The sequence below is a fragment of the Ictidomys tridecemlineatus genome, chromosome 4 (genome assembly GCF_052094955.1).
Source record: "Ictidomys tridecemlineatus isolate mIctTri1 chromosome 4, mIctTri1.hap1, whole genome shotgun sequence".
Lineage (NCBI taxonomy): Eukaryota > Metazoa > Chordata > Mammalia > Rodentia > Sciuridae > Ictidomys > Ictidomys tridecemlineatus.
The window spans coordinates 124876657-124897608 of NC_135480.1; the positions used below are offsets into that span (position 1 = coordinate 124876657).

The window sequence follows — 20952 nt, forward strand, 5'->3', positions numbered from 1 at the left end:
ACAACAAATAACTAAATTAAATATACCATTATTAAAAATTCAGAAGAAGAGGTATAGAAAATGAAAAAATCCAAAGAATTTTTGGATGTTTCTAGTATATTTGATTCCAAAATCAATGTTTAATGGCAGAAGATATTTGAGAATTTCTGTAGAGACACAGACAGATGCACACAAACAGATGCAAAATCAAGTATTTATATGTGATATGCATACCAAATATGCATCTGTGTGATGTGTGTAGTGATGGATTCTTTTTTTTTTTAATTTTACAAAGAGGAAACATTGAACCCAGAGGCTCTGTGTTTTATCACATATTTGGTAAGTTTCCAGTCCTTATCTCACAAGGAGTTTTTCTTCCTCCTTCTCCCTCTTTTCTCTCTAAGTTTCTCCTTTTACATGTGCGGTAGCCATGCTGATGGAAATGTCCAGGTCATGCAGATGGAAGGATCTCTGCTCTATGTTGTTGTGTTGCCTCTGCCCCTTTACTGTACACAGGTTGGCTATACTGATGTGAGTCTGTTTCCAGATAATATTTGCTAGTACTTCATGCATATTTTCTTATCTTCTTTTATGACAGATTTTAGTCCATAGATTTCTTGTAATCTTTGTCTGATTTTTTTTTTTTATTACATTAGTGCTAGTCTGATACAATGAGTTAGAAAGTAGCTCCTTTGTTTTTATCCTCTGGGAGAGATTTTAGAGAATTGATATAATTTATTTCTTAAATATTCATTAGGATTCACCAGGAACCTATCTTGAACTGGTGGGATGGCCTTATTAGTTCTGTGTCTTTGATGAGCTACAGTTCTATTCAGATTGAACATTTCTTTTTGTGTTAAATCTAGCATATTTGTCCTGCAAGAAATCAGTACATTTCATGTAGTATCTTGAATTTAAGAACATTGAGTTGTTTGTGGTATTCTTTTACTACTTTTTTAATGTCTGTGGAATCTGTATTGATGCCACCCTTTTATTTCTGATCTTCCTCATTTATATCTTTTTTTTTCTTGAATATATTGTCTAGAGGCTCATTGATTAAACTGATTTTAATTGACAAGTAATCACACATACTTATAGGGCATAATGGGTCAAATGTGATGTTATGATATAGTATGTCAGGTCAATTAATATTTCCTACCCATTGCTTCACATACTTATTACCTTTTTCTAAGAAAATTTAAACTCTATTTTTAGCAATTTTGAAATACAGAATATTAAATATAGTCCCCATATTAATCAGTTTTTCTCTGAACCTGACAAGAAAAACTTAGAGGAAGAAAAGTTTATTTTGGGTTCTGCCATCTCCTTCACTGGGCCAAGGGTGAAGTGCAAGAGCATGGCAGAGGAAAGCTGTTCATCTCATGGCAGGCAAGAAGTATAGAGAACCAGGTGTGGTGGTACATACCTGTAATCCCAGAGGCTCCAGAGGCTGAGGCAGGAGGGCAGAAGGATTGCAAGTTCAAAGCCAACCTCAGCAACATAGCACGACCCTAGCAATTTAGTGAGACCTTGTGTCAAAATAAACATAAAAGGAAGATTAGGATGTAGCTCAGTGGTTATGCACCCCGGGTTCAATCTCTGGTCCAAATAAAAGGGAGGGAGGGAGGGGGAGAGAGAGAGAGAGAGAGAGAGAGAGAGAGAGAGAGAGAGAGAGAGAGAGAGAGAGAGAGAAAATGAATGAATATGAATATGAATGAGAATAAGAATGAATGAACGAGAACATACACTGGAGTCTGACATGATGTTTCTTGGAGGGAGAAAGGGAAGGAGGGGGGAGGGAGGGAGGGAGGGGGAGAGAGAGAGAGAGAGAGAGAGAGAGAGAATGAGAAAATGAGAATGAGAACACACACTGGAGCCTGAATAATGTTTCTTAATGTTACATTATGCCCTCAAAAGACACACCTCTAGTGACCTACTTTCTCCCGCCACACCCACCTGTCTACAGTTAGCACTCAGTGGTTCATTCAAATTATTAATTCATCTAAAGGAACAGTCTACCTATAAGGTTTTACAGATCTCATAATTGAGTCTTTTCACCTCTGAATATTCTGCATTACCTAACACATGTGATTTGGAGAGGACATTCCTAGATCCAAACCATGATAATCACCATTCTTAACTAGAGGACTTTATAAAAAGACTTCCTCACCCTTTGATTTTCTGCTGTTTAGTATAATATGTGTATGTTTTTTATTTGTTTAGTTTTGCTTTGTATTTCCCTTGCTTGATGAGGGAAGGTGTTACTAGCCCTAGGATTAATCTCAATCTTTTAGTGAGTGTGGGCTCTTGAAAGGAGCTGTATCGGTTTCCCTCATTTTCCCCACTCTGATGGGACAAGATGTCTGGAGGCAGCTGTAGTTGGATGTTTTTCTCTCTCATATGGAAGAGCAGTGGGAGCTGGTGTTGAATGTGTCTTTTCTTTCAGGTGCAGGGCTAGAGCAGGCTTGAGTATGGTAGTTCCCTTATCTTGGGTCATTTAGGGTCTGGCGAAATTTCAGTAGGCTATTCTTTTGTAAAATAGTTTCTCCTAAGGTTGAAACTTCTCAAGAAGAACAGAATGCTTTGGTTGCCCTGTGAGATCTTGGTTGAGATCCTGGAGGTAAAACTCATGTAAGTATGAGGAGCCCTGGGTGACTGTGTCAGCCTTTCCACACTGAGTTTCCAGCTATTGTTCACTTCTAGTTTAGTACTGCTTCCCAAAGAAGTTTCTGCTCACGGGTTTCCACTCCAAGAAGTTAGGAATCTCTGAATGTGCCTTTCTGATTCTTTAATTTTAGGGAATAGTGAATGGTCCTGGGATCCAGTTTCTTTGACTTGTTGATTTTTCAATTTCTTTTTTTTTTTTTTTAAAGAGAGAGGAGAGTGGGAAGAGAGAGAGAGAGAGAGAGAGAGAGAGAGAGAGAGAGAGAGAGAGAGAGAGAGAATTTATTTATTTATTTATTTTAATTCTCGGCGGACACGACATCTTTGTTTGTATGTGGTGCTGAGGATCGAACCTGGGCCACACGCATGCCAGGCAAGCGCGCTACCGCTTGAGCCACATCCCCAGCCCCTGATTTTTCAATTTGTTTACCTTTTTTAAAATATGTTATGAGGACAGAGTGTTGATTTCTAAGATCTTTACATGATGAAGAACTCGAAAGAGGATCCCCCTAACCTGATTCGTGCATTGTTTATTCCATCTTCCACTATGGCCCTGACCATCTTAGGCACATCCGGCCCATATGAGGGAATTGTATTAGACAGCTACACTGATGACCCCCCAGTGAATCACATCTCCCAGTAAATGCCCACACCCTGTGTGGTTCCTCGTTGCAGTGACTTCAGGCTTGGCCATATGATTTGCTTTGGGAAATGGGCCTTTATTGAGTTAATGTAGGAGAGGCTAGAAAAGAGCTTACATGTTGGGCTTGCTTTCTTAGAAACTGCTTTTGTTTGTGGAAGCTCATTCTGACCCCATGGAGAATGAGTGGTCCTCAGGTCCAATTAATTACACACTCATATTGACATTACTTGTGACTCTGAAAGTTGATAAGCTTTCTATCCTATGGGAAAGGTTTTGTTTTAAAATTTCTTGATTCTGATTTTACTTTATAAAATACCATCTGAAGTGTAGGCAGCTAGTGCTTGAATGGAATAGGAAAAAAAAAGCATCATTAAAAAGTCTAGGGGTGGGGCAGAAAAGGGAGTTCAGAGAAAATGACAATTACTATTTTTATAAAAGAAAGGAATTAACTTCTGAAACTCACTGAATGCAACCATCTTAAATACTATCAAATTAACATTAAATATTTTTTCTTGAGCTCTTTGAAAGCATATCATAATTGGGGTGTTATTGTAAAATGTACATAAAATAAAAACTAACAGTGAGTGCTGTCTCATAGAAAGCATAAAAGGGGAACAGAAAAAAAAAAGAATTTTATCACTGTGTTGTGCTCTAGAGGCTGTAGGAAGGCTCTGGCAGAGGTGGGAGTAACTGTAGGCCATGTCTTCATCCCCAACAGTTCAGGATTCAAATGTGAATTCAATTTTGAAACATTGTGCTAATATCTCCCTGCTGTACTTACTAAAGCAACTTGGGTTCCAGCAAAAGCACTGTGATCATTCAAACTGGGGCTCTGGGTCTTCTTCAGTACATGGTACTTGCTGCTTCTTGCTGTTTTTTTTCTGAATGAGGAAGACCCATCGTGGATATTTGTTTGGGTATTCCTCCTGAAATTTGGTCACTACTGAGAAGGTTTTGGTGGAGTTTTGAAAAAGATTCTTACTAGCTCTGAAGAACTATGAAATGGACATCTAATGACTTCATGAACAGACTCATGAGCACCACTTTAAATCTCAGGTTTCACTCTGGAAGTTTGGATTTTCAGTCCAATGAAGGTATTGGACTGACATAGAGGAAACCCACAGGTCCTCCACCCAGGCATCAGCCAGTAGACCTCCCAAGTGGTTTCTACTCTGCTCACACTCATCACTCATAAACAGCACATTCAATCCCCAGCAGCAGCAGCAGCAGCAGCAGCAGCAGCAATGAACTGGTAGCTCAGAACTTTCCCAATGGGACAAGAGTTTCTGGCAGCAGCCCAGACAGCGCTGGCAAGGGGAGATCACAAAGCTCAGATTGTTGAGGGGGGATGCGTGCCTCCTGATCTGAAATAAGCCAATAGTTCCCAGGTGGTACACAGAGAGAGGCTGCTACAGGTTCCACAGGAAGCCAGAGCTGGGAGGGACTGTCCCGTTGGTGACAGCAGAGTTCTATTCTAGACCAGAAACCAGGAGTGAAGGTGGTCAGGGCATGGCTTCTGCCAAGGCCTCATACATCCAGGCCTCTCACTCTCAAGGATGTGCACTGGGCCTTGTAACCTGGAGGGCCTTTGCTAAGTGGCCAGACCTGAGCTGAGAGTAGGCCTTGAACCTTCACCCAGGGGAGACTGTGGTGGTTGTGAAGGCCCTGGGAAGGGTAATGCTGGTGGAGCAGCTTGAGGTTAGCGTGGTCTGATGATTGCTTGGTTCTTGGCCCCAGTGAGGCTGTGGATCTGGACTGTGTCCCCCGTGGTCAGTCAGTGCCACCTGGGGGAGATTGCTATGGCCCACCATTGTCCTTCACTTTGGTGGGCAATAGCAGCAGAGCAGGGGAGGGGTTGAGAGGACCTTAGTGGAGCCCTGTGGATGGTGGCAGCTGTATCCTACAGGCACTGCATCCTTTGGGCACACCCCTGCTGGAGATGATTGAGCCCCAAGGCAAGCTGAGGGGAGAATTACTTTGTAAGCTATAACTGGGGCAGGGGCTGGCTCAGTGGTAAGGTGCTCACCTGGCATGCACGAAGCCCTGGATTCCATTTCTAGTTCCTTCCCCTGCAAAAAGCTGGAATCACCCTGGAAAAACTAGAAGAAGACTATGGCTTGCATTTTCCTTCCCAAGGCAGGAGGTTGAATTCATGCCCAGGTCACTCCTTGTATATCCTTGGCCTTGCTCTTGTCTTCTATCTCTTGCCTTCCTCAAACCTTCTTTTTCCCCAGGCCTCACCAATGTTTTGGACTCCCTCGTCTCCTTCTATTCAGTCATCAGCAGCTTTGGACAGTAAGTGACCACGTCCTTCCTTCTCTGTTCCTTCGGGAGGGACCAGCCGAAGAACCCCTTTCCCCACCTGGGTGCTTTGCCCACATTGGACTCCTTTCTCATTCTCCCTGTCACAGTCTACCTGGTCTCTTGACTACCCCTGGTCAGTTGTGACTAAGTCTGCAGTGTGGTGGAGGTGGGCCTCATGCCTGCCCCTTAGGATGGCATCTGAGCTTCCTGCGCTGTGCTTAGTGCTGGAAAGTTCCCAGCACATCCAGGTTCTCCAAGCACTGTGATGCCTAAGTTAATTCCCCAAAGTGGAGGCAGGAGGACTGAGGCTCTTCCCTGATGAGTTGGCCTTGGGGCCAAGCCTAGACCCCTCAGGCTGTCCTTGAGTAGTGGCAAGTGGGGGGAAGTGGTACCTAGCTAGCACCCTAGTGTGGTAGAAGACAAAACAGGGGGCCTCGAGCACTCGGGCTTTCTGGTGTGTTCTTGGTAATGGAAGCCGGGTGGTTTGAGCACAGCTCTCCCTCACTTCCTCCCCCAGCCTAGGCACCCTGGGAAGATCAGTCTCTGCCTGCAGATGGAGGCCTCCCCTTCCCCTTCAGGGCTTCCAGGGATCAACATGTCTATCTGTTCACTTGTAAGACAGCCATGAACATCCAGTTGGGGTGCACCCCAGCAGGGGAGCTGGTGACTGGAGTGCACCCCCCGTATTTCCCTGTGTCCCTGAAGGCATGGGGAGGAAGGAGGCAGCCCACAGTTGAAGGGGTGTCCTGCTTAGCAGGCCACAGAGTCTGCTGCTGTGCATGGCTCTCTCTGTCTCTGTGGCTGTGCGGGTGCAGGGTGTCAGAGCTTGTTCCCCACCCTCTTGGGGGAGGCTGTGTGGCCTTCCAGCCAGGGCCTTGGCCCCTGAGTGATGCCCACTCCCCACCCCAGGTGTGCTGGTGCTTTTGTCACTGGACTACATGACCTTGCTTTTCTACCACATTCCCAAGGCTCTGCTGGTTGCTGTCATCCATGGCTGTGGCCCCCCTCTTTGATACCAAGATCTTCGGGGCACTCTGGCATATTAAGAATATATATATGGGCCTGATGACGATGACCGCATCTGTCATCCCAGCTACTTGAAAGGCTCAAGTAGGAGAGCAGCTGGTCAAATTTAGCAGGATCCTCTCTCAAAGTAGAAAGGGCTGGAGTGCAGCTCAGTGGGAGAGCCCTTGCCTAGGCTGTGTGAGACCCTGGGTGGCAATTCCCAGTGCTGAAAAGAAAAAATATGTGCTGGTCCAAAAGCTGAGAACACTGTAGCACTGTGTTTGCAAAGCCTGAGGGCACCCTTAACCACTCATCCCCACAAATTCATTCTCTTTTGCTTCCTGAAGAAGTGTAAGAACTTATGCAGATTATGAGGCTTTCTTCCCGTGGCCCCAGGGAGTCAATGAAAGTGGTGGCTGTTTTTTTGTGTCCCAGGGCTTCCCTGCACATTTTATCTTCAGAGTAGCCTTGGAACGCGTTGGCATTCTGTGTGCAATATAAGGATCTCCTGAAACATTTCTGAGTCACATATGTTGGGGGGACTCTGGGACTGCAGTTTGCCCTCAGGACACTTCCTCAGAGAAGGACACCTGCAAGTCTGGGGGTTTGTGGTCCCCACATACCCATCTCCTGGGTCCCTTGAATGCCCCCTTGACAGCCCTGCTGCTTCCCTCCCTCCAAGGTCACTTGAGGGAAGGCCCAGGAGGGTCCTGCCTGAACCTCAGGCACAAAGAGGTCTTCCTCTGTCTAACACATGTGTACCAGCAGTGGCCTGTGGCTGCTGCCCCTGAGGCTCCAGAATGGAGGCCCCTGGCTGCTTTGTGTCCATGACCACCATTGTTCCACATGTGAGGATCAGAAGGCTGTCCTGCTGAATGTAGGGTGCATCGGGCTCAGGTGGTAGCACAGAGCCTGGGAGCAGAGGCGACTCTCAGTAGACTTCTCTCCCAGGGCTGGACCTGATACCGATCTGCATCATGTTCCTGCTGTGCTTCTGGGAGGTTCAGTACAGCATCCTGGCTGGAACTCTGGTGTCCTCACTCATCCTCCCACACTCTGTAGTCAGGCACAAGAGCCAGGTGCGGGTCAAGGGTGGGCACTCAATGGTGGGACTCCTTGGCCAGGCTGTCCTGATGTCTGAGTTCATGGGGCACCTGTGGTTACTGCTAAAGGTGACATCCTCTTGTTGTACACCACAGCAGTCTCCATAGTGCCTGGCCTCCTGCCAGCACCCCTGCTGTTCCTTCAGCGCACTGGGCTTGACTTGGGCTTCCAGCTTGGGACAGGCCAGGCCTGGCAGAGGCTGGGTCCAACCTGCCTCGGGGACTCAATCCCTTCCCTCTGCCTTTCCAAGTGTCAGAGGGCCCCATTCTTGTCCTACATCTGGCCAGTGGCCTGCACTTTCCTGCCATCGAAGCCCTGGGGAGGCAATGTTGAACAGGCCTGGGAAGGTATGTGGCTGGGCTGAGGTCACTGTGAGCTCCCACTTCCCTCTGTTCCACGGCTCTCTATTCCCCCACCCTGGCTTTCAGGACCGGAGGCCAAGCTTCTGGCTCCAGAGCTGTGCTTGTGGCTTTCACATTCTGGGTGGAGCACTCCTCCTGGTGGTCTTTGGAGACTCTTCATGTAGAGATCCCTCCCCTGGCAGAAGCCCCCCTGGGCAGGGTACCCTCATTCCACCTGCCTGTGTGGAGGTGAAATGGTCCTCCCCAGACATTCAGGCTTGTCCAGTTAGGCCGCCTACTGTGCATGGTGGGCAGGGGGACCTGTGCCCTGGACTGGAGCACATCCGTCCACAGGTGCCGGTGCTCCACACTCTACTGGCTGCTGACCTAAAGGGGTTCCAGTACTTCTCCATTCTGGAGAAGGCAGGTGGGTGCAGGGGACATTCTCCAGTGAGCTGGACAGTCCAGCATGTTCGTACTCTTAGGGATCAAGACAGAGCAGGACAGGATCTGGAGAGCAAGAAACTCTGGGAAAGGGGAAGGCCAGAGGGATTTGGGTGGAACTCTGGGCCCTCTTTCTCTGCAGATGTTTTAAATATTTGTGTGTGTTTGAGGTAACAATTAAATACAAATAAATAGCTTAATTGTCCCCCCTGTGCATCCACCAGTCAAGCTAACATTTCAAACATTCTGGAAAGTCTCCTCAGGCCCTCTCCCTTAGAAAGAATCACGGTTCTAGCCAGCATGTTGGCACACACCTATAATCCCAGCAACTCAGGAGGCTGAGACAGGATTATTGCAAGGTCAAGGCTAGCCTCAGCAACTTAGAGAGATCCTGTCTCAAAGAAAACTGAAAAAGGACTAGAGACATGGCTCAGGAGTAGAGCATTTGACTAGCAAGCTCAATGCCAGACTGCATAAAAGAAAAAGAAACATTGTTTTTGTGTCTGACTTCCTGGGCTCCTGTGTCTTCTTTGAGATTCCTCTGGCTTGTTACTGGAAGCAGCTCAAATACAGAGGCCCAGGGGTAAGGGAACCTGGCACAGATTCAAGAAGCCAGCAGCACACAGCAGGGAGATGGATCTCACAGGAGGATGACCTGCTCAGAGACTTAGGCAGAGCCCTCCAGAGTCAGGGATGCTGACCCAGGTGGCCAACCCTTTCATGGCACTAGACACTATGGGTCGTGTTTGCAGAGCACTCCTCCTGGTGGTCTTTGGAGACTGTTCATGAAGAGATCCCTGCCCTGGCAGCAGCCACACACCCCCACCCCCAACCCCGGACAGGCTGCTCTCCCTTGTCCTACATGTGTGGAGGTGAAATGACCCTCTCCAGATACGGGCTTGTGCAGCCAGGCTGCCCACCCTGTGTGTTGAGCAGGAGGGCCTGTCTCCTGGACTGGAGAACGTCTGTCCCCAGGTGCCAATGCTCTGTGTTCTACTAACTGCTGACCAAAAGGGGTTCTAGTACTTCTCCATCCTGGAGGAGGCAGATGTGTGCAGCATTTGACTTAGCTGTCCTGCTGATCCTCTTTCCTATCACACTTTGTAGCCCTTTGGGGTCAGCCTCTGACACAGAGTTGGGGAGTAGGCAGTAGCCTTTGATTCCATTGCACAAACTGAACCACCCTTACTTCTGCTTTTTTAGAGCTTGAAAAACTTGTATCTTTGGTAGAGAAATAACTGCAGCAAGACCCAGGTACCCAGCCCTACAACAGCTGTAAAGACCCTGTCCCAGAACAAAAGAGATCCCTGCGAAGGGCTCGATCAGACCCTCAGTGGGTGTCTGGTGTTGAAGATTCTCCCAGAAGTTCCCTGTCACTGTGATTTGATACCAGATGCCACCTGGTAGACATACTGGCCCAATGGAGCAGAGAAAGGGCTGCAAGGTGACCCCAGAAGAAAAGGGAGCCCATGTGAGGCCCAGGTAGGACTCTAGTGTTCTTTGGGACAACTGGAAAAACTTTCTGCTTGTCCCCTGGGCATGGACCTTTGGGTAGAGGGACTTGGCAAGAGCCTATCAGATTGACAGACCAAGTGACAGAGAAAGGAACAGGGTTTTGCAGCTAGTTGGGCGAAGTGTGCTGTACCCAGCACCTGCCCAGATCTACACTGAGCTCCAGCAGGGAGGAGTCTCAGAGATGTCAGATCTTGATGCAGCATCCATGTGTGGCTAAGGAGGACACCAAGGTGAGCCAAATAACTTCAAGTCTGTTTCAAAAGAATTCTGTTTGTTTTTTTAATTGAAGTAATAGCTTTGGCGTTTTTGTAAAAATCATAAATACCTATTGTAAAAAAAATGCAGGAAACCACTCCCCCAGTCCCCCTCCACTCTGTTGACCACCCCAGAACTTTCTGCTCCCTGGAATACACATATCTGTCAGAGTGTGGGCACACTCCTGGCTTCACGTGCTCCATTCATGGAGCTCTGTGACCTGCATTTTCATGTATCATTTGCTGTGAATTACTGTGATAATGAATAGTGTCAGAATAAATGGTTTTTAATATCTGTATCTGTATTATAATGTCCTCATAGAGCTCTCTGTTGAATAGGTACATGGATTATGGACTGAATTGTTTGCCCTAAAATTCATCATTTTGTTTTGTTTTTTGGGGGGTGGGGGTTGGTGGTACCAGGGATTGAACCCAGGGGTGCTGAGCCACACCCTAGCCCTTTGTGTTGATTTTTTGAAATTTTGAGATAGAGTCTGGCTAAGTTTGGACCAGTCACCCCTGGGGAATTTTGATTGAAGTGAAATTTTATAATATTGCCCTCCCCCTTTTCTGTGGTGCTGGGGATTGAACCAAGGCCTTGTGTGTGCCAGGTGAGTGCTCTACTACTGAGCTTATCTACCTCCTTAGTAGCTGGGATTACCAGGGCATACCATTGTGTATGGCTTAAAATTAACCCTTTTAAGTAACACTCTGGGGACCTTCAGCTCATAATGTTGCCCAGCAGACTCCTCTGTTTAGTTCTGATTTTTTTTCATCAACCCAAAATAGAGACTTGTTGCTACTATATCTCAGATTCCAGGCTCCCCCAGGTAACCACAGTTCTAGCAAATGCACAGCTCAGGTGCTATGGCTGAGCTGCACCATAGCCTTCACCCTCTTTCTACCCTCAGGCAGCCATGAGGGTAAATAAGTGCCTTTCAATGTTTTTAGCAAATGACCCAGAAGGGGAAATGCTTTCGAATATTGAGTAAACCAAATCCCAAGCCAGATTTTGCCCTCCACAGCCCAGCTGGGCCAGGGCAGTGTGACAGGTGACCAAAAGCTTAGTGCAGACACCCAAAACTGGGCTGTGAGACAGGTTTTCTGAGAAGTGCAACAGAAGGTCCCATGATGCTTCTCCAGGGAATAGTATTCCATCCCCATAGCACCTTTCCCTCTCCAAGGTGCACTGGTGGGCACCAGTTTCCCCAGGGAGGGGTTGTGTGCATTACCAGCAGATCAGCTTGGCTGGCTTCTTCCCACTGTGTGATCAGAACCCATGGAACTTGGTGAGCATGCGAGAAAGTAGCTTTCTACAGATAACTGACTTGCCCTGATTCCCAGCAAGTGTGAGAGAATTCCAGTGCCCATGGGATAATATGTACTCTGGACATTCTGGCCCAGTGCCTTGACATGACTAGTTTCCTTTGAACAGAGAGGAGGACTTAAGGGACATGGTGCTTAACTGTCCTGCTTTTTCAGGAATGACACATAGGTCAAAGAAAGCTCACATTGCAAAGGAGGGAAGCCTTCCAGAGACTCTGCAGAAAGTGTCCCCCTCCTGTTGTTTTTCAAGGCTGCCACAGAACCATTTTGCCAAGTCAAAATGCTACAGAAGTCAGTGAGGCTGGCTTTGAACTTTCGATCCTCCTGCCTCAGCCTCCCCAGCTGCTGGGATTACAGGTATACACCACTGCACCTGACTTCACTTTTTTAGATGGTCTCTATATTGCCTCAGAATTTTCTTAAATAAATTCTCCCATTGTTATCACCTCTGGTTAATTTCCAGAATTCTTCTGAAATTTCAATGTTCCCTTATGTGGCCCTTAAGGAATTAATGTGAGCAAGCAAAGGATTTTAAGAGGGAGAGTAGAAGGAAAACTGTTAGGTTAGAGGAGGAATCAGGAGGAGGGAGCATGGGAAGGAGTGGGAAGATGAGGTTGGCCAAATTATGTTTCCCTATATGTACAAATACACCACTATTGAAACTCACCATCCTGTATAATTAATGTACACCAATAAAAAAAGTTTAAAAACAAAATTTCCAGAATTCTTGAAAAGCTGATTGGAGCTTTTTGATTTTCTTTGATGTCTCTGCAGTCCATATTTAAGAAATGAATGAAAAACCATAAGACCCCTGTGAGGGAGGACAGTGACCCACTAGATAGCCATGGAATTCAGTTAAGGCTGGCAACCAACACTAAAAGAATAGAACTAGTCCTGGGCACAGGGACCACACCTGTAATCCCAACTGCTCTGGGAAGCTTGAGGTGGGAGGATCACAAGCTCAAGGACAGCCTGGGCAGCTTAGTGAACCCTTGTCTCAAAAAGGACTGGGATGCTCAGTGGTGGAGTGCTTGCCTATCATGTGAGATCCTTGTTCCATCCCCAGTACCTCAAACAAACCAACAAAAAAACTGGAAATAACCCCTGTGTCCATCAGCAGGGGACCAGCACTTCATGTTAGGGATGAAAGGAAACAAAGAGGGCTGGGGCCTCTCAGGAAACTGAGGCAGTGTGAAGGGTTCTTGGGGTCAAGTCAGAAATACTCAGGCACAGTGCTCAGAGTTATAGGCATGCATTTATTAGAAGGGACAGGAACAGGGAAAGGAGGACAGTCTCAAGGGATGTTAGAAATATCAATCACAGGAAAGCAGGGAGCTGAAACTCAAAACCTCAGTTCTGTGTTCTGACAAAAGAAGGTTTAAAGTCAGACACCAAAGTCATGCAAAAGAACTATAGTATAAGTGAAAGTGAGATGAAAGTAAAGTTAAATCAAACAAAGGAGACAACATTGTCTCCAAATTAATTACTGTTGGATGTTTACCAGGAGAACTGGGCCCATGGGATCCAATTAAGGCTACATTTGGAAATAGACCATCAGCCTTTCTATTTCTCATAGGGAGACTGAGTCCTTTCAGAGAGGAGAGGGATTATGCGCCTATCTGGCCCCTTAGTTTTATTGGTGGTCCCAGTGAAACTGGTGTTTTGTGATGAGACTAGTCCCATGCCTGGCCAATTTTCTTCTGAGTTCTTATCTTGCAAATTAGAAAAATACAATTCAGGGACAAGCCAGGCATGGTGGTACACACCTATAATCCCAGCAATGTAGGAGGAAGAGATAGGATGATCACAAGTTCAAAGTCAGCCTCAGAAACTCAGGCCCTGAGAAACTTAGCAGGACCCTTTCGCAAAATTTTAAAAATTAAAAGATAGGCTGGGATGTGAGGATGTGGCTTAGTGGTTAAGCACCACTGGGTTCAATCCCCTATATCAAAAAAAAAAAAAAAAGAAATAGGTCTTGATGGTGCCTATTAATATTTCTAGCACTTAGTCTGCTGTGTAGTCTCTGCCTCTCAAGGAGGGACCCATTGCCTGACCATAATCTACTCTTATTCACCAGGAAGCTTCCAGAGTCCTGCCCAAGTCCACCTCCTCTTGACTTTTGATTGAAAGCTTGGGGGCTATATGACTGCCTCCAAGAGGAAGGTGTGGTGCTCAGGGTAAGAGGTTTTGAGGAAACTGAGTCCCCCTGTTTTTGTCTCAATTCCCTTTCCCCTTAATTGATTCATTACCCTTTGAATAGTCCCCATCATGTTTTGTGAGGGTCTTGGCTATCAGGATGATTGAGGGTTGTGGCATAGTCTGAGTATATGGGTGGGGGGGCTCCTGGAGACTTGGTTACAGGAGCCAATGAAGACGTGGTCGTGAAGGCAGCTTTTCTTAACTAAGGCTGCGGGATGTTGTAACATTCTCAGACCCCACCTCCCAGGGCTCATCTGTCAGAGAGGTCTCTCTGTGGCTTTCAGTCAACCTTCCTGTCTTCTCCCTGCATGCCATTCATGGCTGAGCACCCACCTGACCCTGGCACTACAATGGCACAGGAGTCTCAGATACATTTTTCTGAAATAAACCACACAGGAAACAGTGTCCTGTGGTTCTGATAGGTACAGTTGTAAACCAGGTGAAGTCATCCATAGCCACAGGAGACTGGCTTGCTGGGGCAGGCTGCAGGCTGGAGCCTGCCAGGGCCTCAGAAGTCATCCTGAAGCCATGCGACTGTCCTGTATCTTGACTGGCTGGTTATCGTGTGTGAGGTGTGTTTCTCAAAATGCACTGAACCTGCAGTTAAAACAGGCAATTCATTAACTGTAAACTGTAGATCAATGAAGTTGATTTAATAACTCATCAGTGGCCTTTTGAATTTTCAAACTCTTAGCCAAATGTTTTTGCTTGCATCAGTAACCTGCAAGTAAGTGCAACGAAGGCCCCGCTGAATCTCCCAACCACTGGAGGACAGAGTTCATCACATCAAGTTCTTTCCTCCAAGAAGATTTATTGCTCTGGTGTTGGTGCTGGAAAGGAGAGAGGTAGAGGGAAGTAGTCAAGTCCGACCGACCACAATAAGGAGCAACGAAGCCAAAAAGAGCAAGACAGTAAAGCCACTGGGGCCCTGGATGATTTCAGTGTTGTGGTCATGGGCCCTTGTGATGCTGTAAGAGGTCTCCACCAGCTGCCACCCTCCCGTTGGTGGATCTGAGCCTGTGGTAGGCAATGAATTCTGGGCTGATGCAGGACTATTTCAGCCTGCACTGTTCTAACCCAGGCAAAGATTGACACTCGGACATTTGTTATTCCAAGAGATTAAAGGAGCAGGATCTTCATGCAAGAGTTTTCCGGCCCAGAAAAGAGCTGGCCCCACCTGCCAAACTTCACTCCAGACAATTTTTACCCAAAGATCTGAAGACAGTTGGGAAGTAGATATCACGGAAACCAAGAGCTACAGGCCTATCTTGTTCTGCAGTATTTGTTTAAGCAGTTTAGGAGGAGATGTGGGTCTTCTATTCATCCAGCTTGGCACACACACCCTGCATTGAAATATCTTGGTATAGGAGGCAGAGGGTCCAGGGACCCTGGCCAGAGCAGCCATGGAGCAGTGAGCTTCAGACCTGGACATCCCTGCCTCCTACAAGACCCTTGTTCTCAGCAGCCTGGCTCTTAGCAGCTTGCACCTCCAGCACCTGCTCACATCTCCAACACACACACACACACACACACACACACACACACACACACAGACATGTGCGTGCATGTGTGGACACACAGTAGAGTCCCTCTGCCTACCCTCCACTGGCAGGAAAGCACCCTTCCATTCTCTGCAACTGCCCTATGGCTAAACAGTCTGGAGGTGACACCAGGACCTTCAAGACACTCAGGAGAGGAGCAAAGTAACATCTCAAGCATGTTTGGGATCAGATCCAATCATTCTACGAGCACTGGAGAGGGCAAGGAGAAGACCAAGGTTTCCCATGATATGTCCCCAGGGCAGGCAGTGGAATGGTTGGACTGAAGATTGCAGTCTGACTTATTAGGAAGTACTTGACACAGTTCCATTTTAGAACAAATCCTCCACCTTAGAACAAGTCACCCCAGGACACTCTGATTCAGCCTGACCTAAACCCAGGCAATACACCATCATCACACAGGGAAGGGAACACTTATCTGGGACTGGAATCCTGAGAAACACCTGGTTCAACAAGGAGCAGTGGCCACCTCAAAGAATGAATGTGACACCATAGGACCTTTCCCTGACAACCCCTAGCAATGGTCTTACTACAGAAATTTCTCCACTTCCTTGCTGCCCTATAACTTCCTTAGGCTGTAAGCAGAACATGGGTTCCAGCCTCTGCTGGTGAATCCCCACCCCCACCTCCAACCTCTGCCACAGATTTGTCCTGAATAAACCTGTGTCACTGTTAACCCCCCTCTCCTCTCTCTATATTTCTCTCTTTTGGTTCTTTCCTTAAAGGTCTAAGCCAAGAAGGACCTCTTCCAGCACATTGAGAGCTGCAGAGACATGGACCATGGCTGCCACTGAGGAAAAACCTAAACCTCTCTGCCTTACTTACTCCTGATTGACCTAAAAATCTGCCTTTGGAGATCCTGAGGCTGGGTGAAACATCATCAGTCACCCATCAGCACTGCTGCAGTTGACACCTGTGGCACATGGCTCATAAGAGCAGTTGCTTAGGCTTTCCTTCAGAGACCCAAAGGCCACTTTTGCAAAAAACACTGGCCCTTGTGCTTGCAGGTGTCTTAGGAGTGATGGGAACAGGATGAACAGGCACATCTGCCTTCATACTGTGTCTGTCCCCTTTGCTGCCTTAGTCTTCGGGTCAGAGTTTGCTCAGCACTGCATCTGGATACATTGATGGTTGAGAGATGTTTTGTTCAGGACTATAATACAGTGCCAACTTGACCTAGACTTGCCTGACCTCTCTCCGCCCCCTTCAAAGCTAAACATGCCTACCAGCCATCACAATCAGAAAAGAGGAAAAAGAAATGTTACCCCTGTTCCTGGAAGATCTGCACCTGTTCCCAGAAAGGACACGATCATGTCCTTTATTTGACTCTTGAATCTTGTCCTGCATCTGTAACCCCTAGAGCTGAGAAGCTAAGAAGCAAAGCTCCCTCTTTTCCATTCTTGGCCACTGGTTTCCTTTAGGCCCTGGGCCTCTGGCTGCTACCTCCGCTGTGGTCTTGGTCACTGTCCAAGGTGCTGGGCACCGCTTTGGAGTCCTCCCAAAGATTCTCTTGGTCCCCCGTGGAGGGAAGCTGCTTTGGTGAACCCGCGCCCTACGGAAATCAAGGCCCCCTCCATGACCTGTACTGATGCACAGCGGCAGGAGAGGAGGAGAGGCTTCAGGGAAGGAGCAGTGATCTGGAAGGGCGCCAGGTCCCCGGGGGGGAGCTTTGCACTAGGAAGAAGGAGGAGGGGCGGTGCCTCAGGTGGAGTGGCCACTGGACAAAAGAGCGTGGGCAGGGCAGCACATCTCCCTGTACTGCAGGTGCACCAGGTCCTGCTGGGCACGATGCAGAGATACCCCAGTGCAGGTTTTAAGGGCTCCAGGTGTCCCTGTGGCAAGGATTCCCTCCCTGGGTACCGGCTCCCACTGGGTAGGGTTCAGGGATGGATATGAGTTTCCTGGGTATGAGGGACCTCCAGAGACCTCCAAAGACCCTGATGCGGGGTGCAGGTGCGGGCTCGCAAGGCATAAGTCTCCATGGTCAGGTTGGGGTGACGCCCAACTGGCTCTTCCTGCTGATTCCAAGTTCCAGTTTCTCCTCAAGATATGGTCCGGCACCACACCCCCCTGGGCAGCAGGGCTGCAGGCCTTTGTTGAGTCCCCGGCGACACCCGTGACCTGCCCCAGCTGGGAGCCTGCAGCAGCCTCTCCAGCAGTGCTGCAGGGATGAAAAGGCTTCAGAGAAAGCGCTTAGAATGGCAGACAGCCAGAAGACCTATCTGGGGCCTGTGGCCTCGCCCCAGCGTCCTTCTGCTTCACCTGTAACAACTATAGTAACTTTTAGGAGAAAGGCGCAGTGTCCACCCGCCCCCCTCCCCACTCTCCAGCCAATTTCCAGGGCAGGGTGGCCTCTTTGAGCAGTGCAGACCTGACCACAGGTCAGCCTTTCTTGTCCCGCCTGCTTTTCCTTGGTGGTGGCTAGGGGCAGGGCCGAGCCTTGAGTTTTGCCCCTGGCCAGTGACTGGCAAAAGGACTGGTGGGAAAGAAAGGAAGCTGAGCAGGGAAGTGTTGAGTATCTAGAGCGCTCACTCTGCCTTTTGACCCTTGGTGCAGACTTAAAACAAGAGAGTGCTTTGGGGCTGGGGAAGTGGCTCAGGCGGTATCTCGCTAGCCTGGCATGCGTGGGGGCCGGGTTCGATCCTCAGCACCACATACAAAACAAAGACGTTGTGTCCACCGATAACTAAGAAATAAATATTTATATTTTAAAAAATTCTCTCTCTCTCTCCCACTCTCTCTTAAAAAAAAAAAAAAGTGCTTTGGAGAGGTGTAGGCTAGTGGAGCACTCCATTGGACAACCTCAGATGGTGACCAGCCAAGACACACTGCTCCAAAATGTGACTTGACAGATAGACATGCCCCCCCCCCATACACTTAGGCATATCTGTGACTGGTTATTCTTAGAAACCTGGATACCAGTAGTAGCTCTGACAGCTGTCCTTCTGTAAAAGAAATTGCCCCCAGTGAAGGAAATCTGCATTAGTAAAGAGGGCTGCTCCCAGACAGCTTCAGTTACCTGGGAAACTGCATAATGACACCATCTCCATTCATCTCATGCTTCTACCCTGGCCCTCTTTTTTTAAAATTGCATATTATAACCTTTTCTCTATTTTATTACTATTATTATTATTGTTATTTTTGTGTGGTGCTGGGGATTGAACCCAGGGCTTTGTGCATGTGAGGCAAGCACTCTACCAACTGAGCTATATCCCCAGCCATCTGGCACTTTTTTAACCGTGTCCACCCCCAGTAGTCTCCAAGCTCTGTCCTTTCCTGTAGCTCTGGTGTTGTGTAAAGGCCAACTGACCCTTCTTTAACTCATATTTTGTGTGTAGGTATGTAATCAAATGTGCATAATTATTCTCCTGTTAATCTGTCTGATGTTGATTTAATTCATAGCTCAGCTAAAGAACCTAGAAGGGTGGAGGGAAGCCGTGTTTTGCTCCTCTACAGTGGAAAGGAGCCTGGGGGAGCAGAGAGGGAATCATTGAAGGTGTTTGAGTGAGGAACTTCCTTCCAGACCTTGGTGGTATTTGATTCAAGGGACTGTATGGAGGGGAGGGGGCATGATGGGAACTGAAGCTGGGCTGTAGCAGGTGAACTTTGGGAGAGGGGCAGGGGCTGCAGCAGCAAAAGTCTGCATGCAGCTGGTAGGTACCTCCAGCTGGTGAGGTGCCATAGCTGCAGCCACTGCTTCTGCAGCTTTTTAATGCAGGACCAGCAGAAGCGGGTGATGGATAGGTGGGTGTGCCTTGGGATTCACCAGTTAGGCCAGAGTTAAGGCCTGCCATCTTGACCTTGGCTTGGAGTGACCTTGACCCTTTCCCTAGTTGGATGCCACCTGGTTAAGGATAAGAGTGGGCCTCCATAGATGGTAGTGTCCCCCAGTTATTGGGAACCCTGACCCCAGCCTGTTAGCCCTGGGCCCCAGCCTGTTAGCAGGAGGCACTGCTCAGCCAGAGGTGACCATGGCCACTAGCACCTCTCTAATGCTGTAAGCTGTCCCTGTAAGACTCACCTAATTCTCATCTGTGCTTAGGGCTACCTGTGGGGCAGCTGTCTTCTCCCCTCTCTCAGGGAGCAGGTGAGATACTAAGGTCCCCGGGCAGGAAGTGGCACCTGGCTCCAGGCTTGCTTTCCAAGCAGCTCTGCAGGCTGCCTGGGGGTCACCTGTGTTAGACCAAGGTTCTTCCCTGGCTGCAGGTCCATCTGAGTCTCCTGCCCACCTCCCCCAAGTTCTCAGTGGTTGTATGGGAAGCTGGCCTGGCTTGTGGTTTGAGCTGCAGTCTTAGCCTCCCTGGGTGGTTGCAGAGACAGAGGGGGGGCTTCTGGATGGAGTGGGATCCAGGGTAGAGTGGAACTTGGGATGGAGCAGTGGCCTTGAGCAGCCACAGGAGACACACTGCTGCTAGATTTCCATTGGCCAATGAACTTCCTGGCTACAGCAATCTCACTTTCTCAGAAAATGAAACTGAAATAGGACTGTGGTCACATGACAGGAGGCACAGTTGTAGCTGCTGCCTTGGGAACTCTTGCTTCTCCTTTCAGACCTGCAGGGGAAGGGACACTGGGCTGGAGGATCCCCCAGCCAGAGACACGTCTCCTGCAAGGCGACACTCAAGTTCTGCAGCCATGTGGAAAGAGGCTGCCTCCTGCAACCCAAGGACCAGGCAAGTCCCAAGGGGCACTGGAGTCAAGTGTGGCATGGGAGCATCTGTGCCTTCCAGGCAGATGCAAGCAGGGCCAGCTTGCAGCCTCAGGGAGGCCTAACCCTCCCCTCACAGAACTCTTCCCAGGGGGCACTTTCCTCAAGCAGTTTTGTGAGGTTCTTTGCTGGAGTCACCTGTCCTGCTTCAAGTTTCCAGTCTCTTTTCTTTGAGAGAACTGAGTTTAGTCCCCCTTGGGGATGAGAAGCCTCCAGCTGAGCTGAAAGGCTCTAGACACTCCAGAGGATATCTAGGGAGGAGTCTGAGGCTGCTGGAGGGGGAGGGCTCTGTAGGTTTGCAATGCCCTGGGAGGGGTCCCAGCAGCCTGCCCAGGCTGTCAGTGGAGGGACAGGAGGGGACCAGCTGTCAGTTGGGCCTTCCCTGCTGATGGCTGGAATACAGCAAGTGCCTCCCCTGCCCCTGTCCTGCTGCCCTAAAGCCCATGGGGCACAGAGCTCCCAGAGGGCAGCACTGCTTTCCCTCAGCCCCAAAGATGCCCTGAGCATCTGGGACTTGTGGATCCTTGGGATGGGGCAGTAGCCATGAGCAGCCATAGGGCCTGTAGATTGTTTGTGAAGATGGAGTTGTGGAATGGTGGAGCCACCTGCCAGGGCTCCCCACCCCTGGGTACCAGGAAGAAAATCTGCCAGCTGGTGTCTTGGGAGGGGAGGGTTTGCAGTCTCAGGGGTTTAAAAAAGCCAGGCTGCTAAGCTGTGATGTGCCCAGCATTGTGCTAAATACAACATTATCATAAATCCCTGTCCTTCAGATGCTGAGAGTGAAGCACAGAGAGGTTAAGTAACTTGCCCACAGCTTCACAGCTAGCAACAAGAGACAGGATTTTGAACCCTCTGGAACCCAAGTGCAGGTTGAACTGTGGTTGAGGTCTTGCTGGTCTGGTTTGAG

At 48.5% G+C, this 20952-nt stretch overlaps 1 pseudogene across 1 annotated transcript in view; it reads left to right on the forward strand.

Moving 5' to 3' along the window:
• LOC110597002 (E3 ubiquitin-protein ligase RNF213-like) overlaps positions 1-20952 on the forward strand; it is a 188775-nt pseudogene that overhangs the window by 62320 nt on the left and 105503 nt on the right. Inside the window, exon 9 of the transcript XR_013437186.1 lies at positions 5521-5581. The product of XR_013437186.1 is annotated as an E3 ubiquitin-protein ligase RNF213-like (transcript). The remainder of the gene's footprint in view (positions 1-5520; positions 5582-20952) is intronic.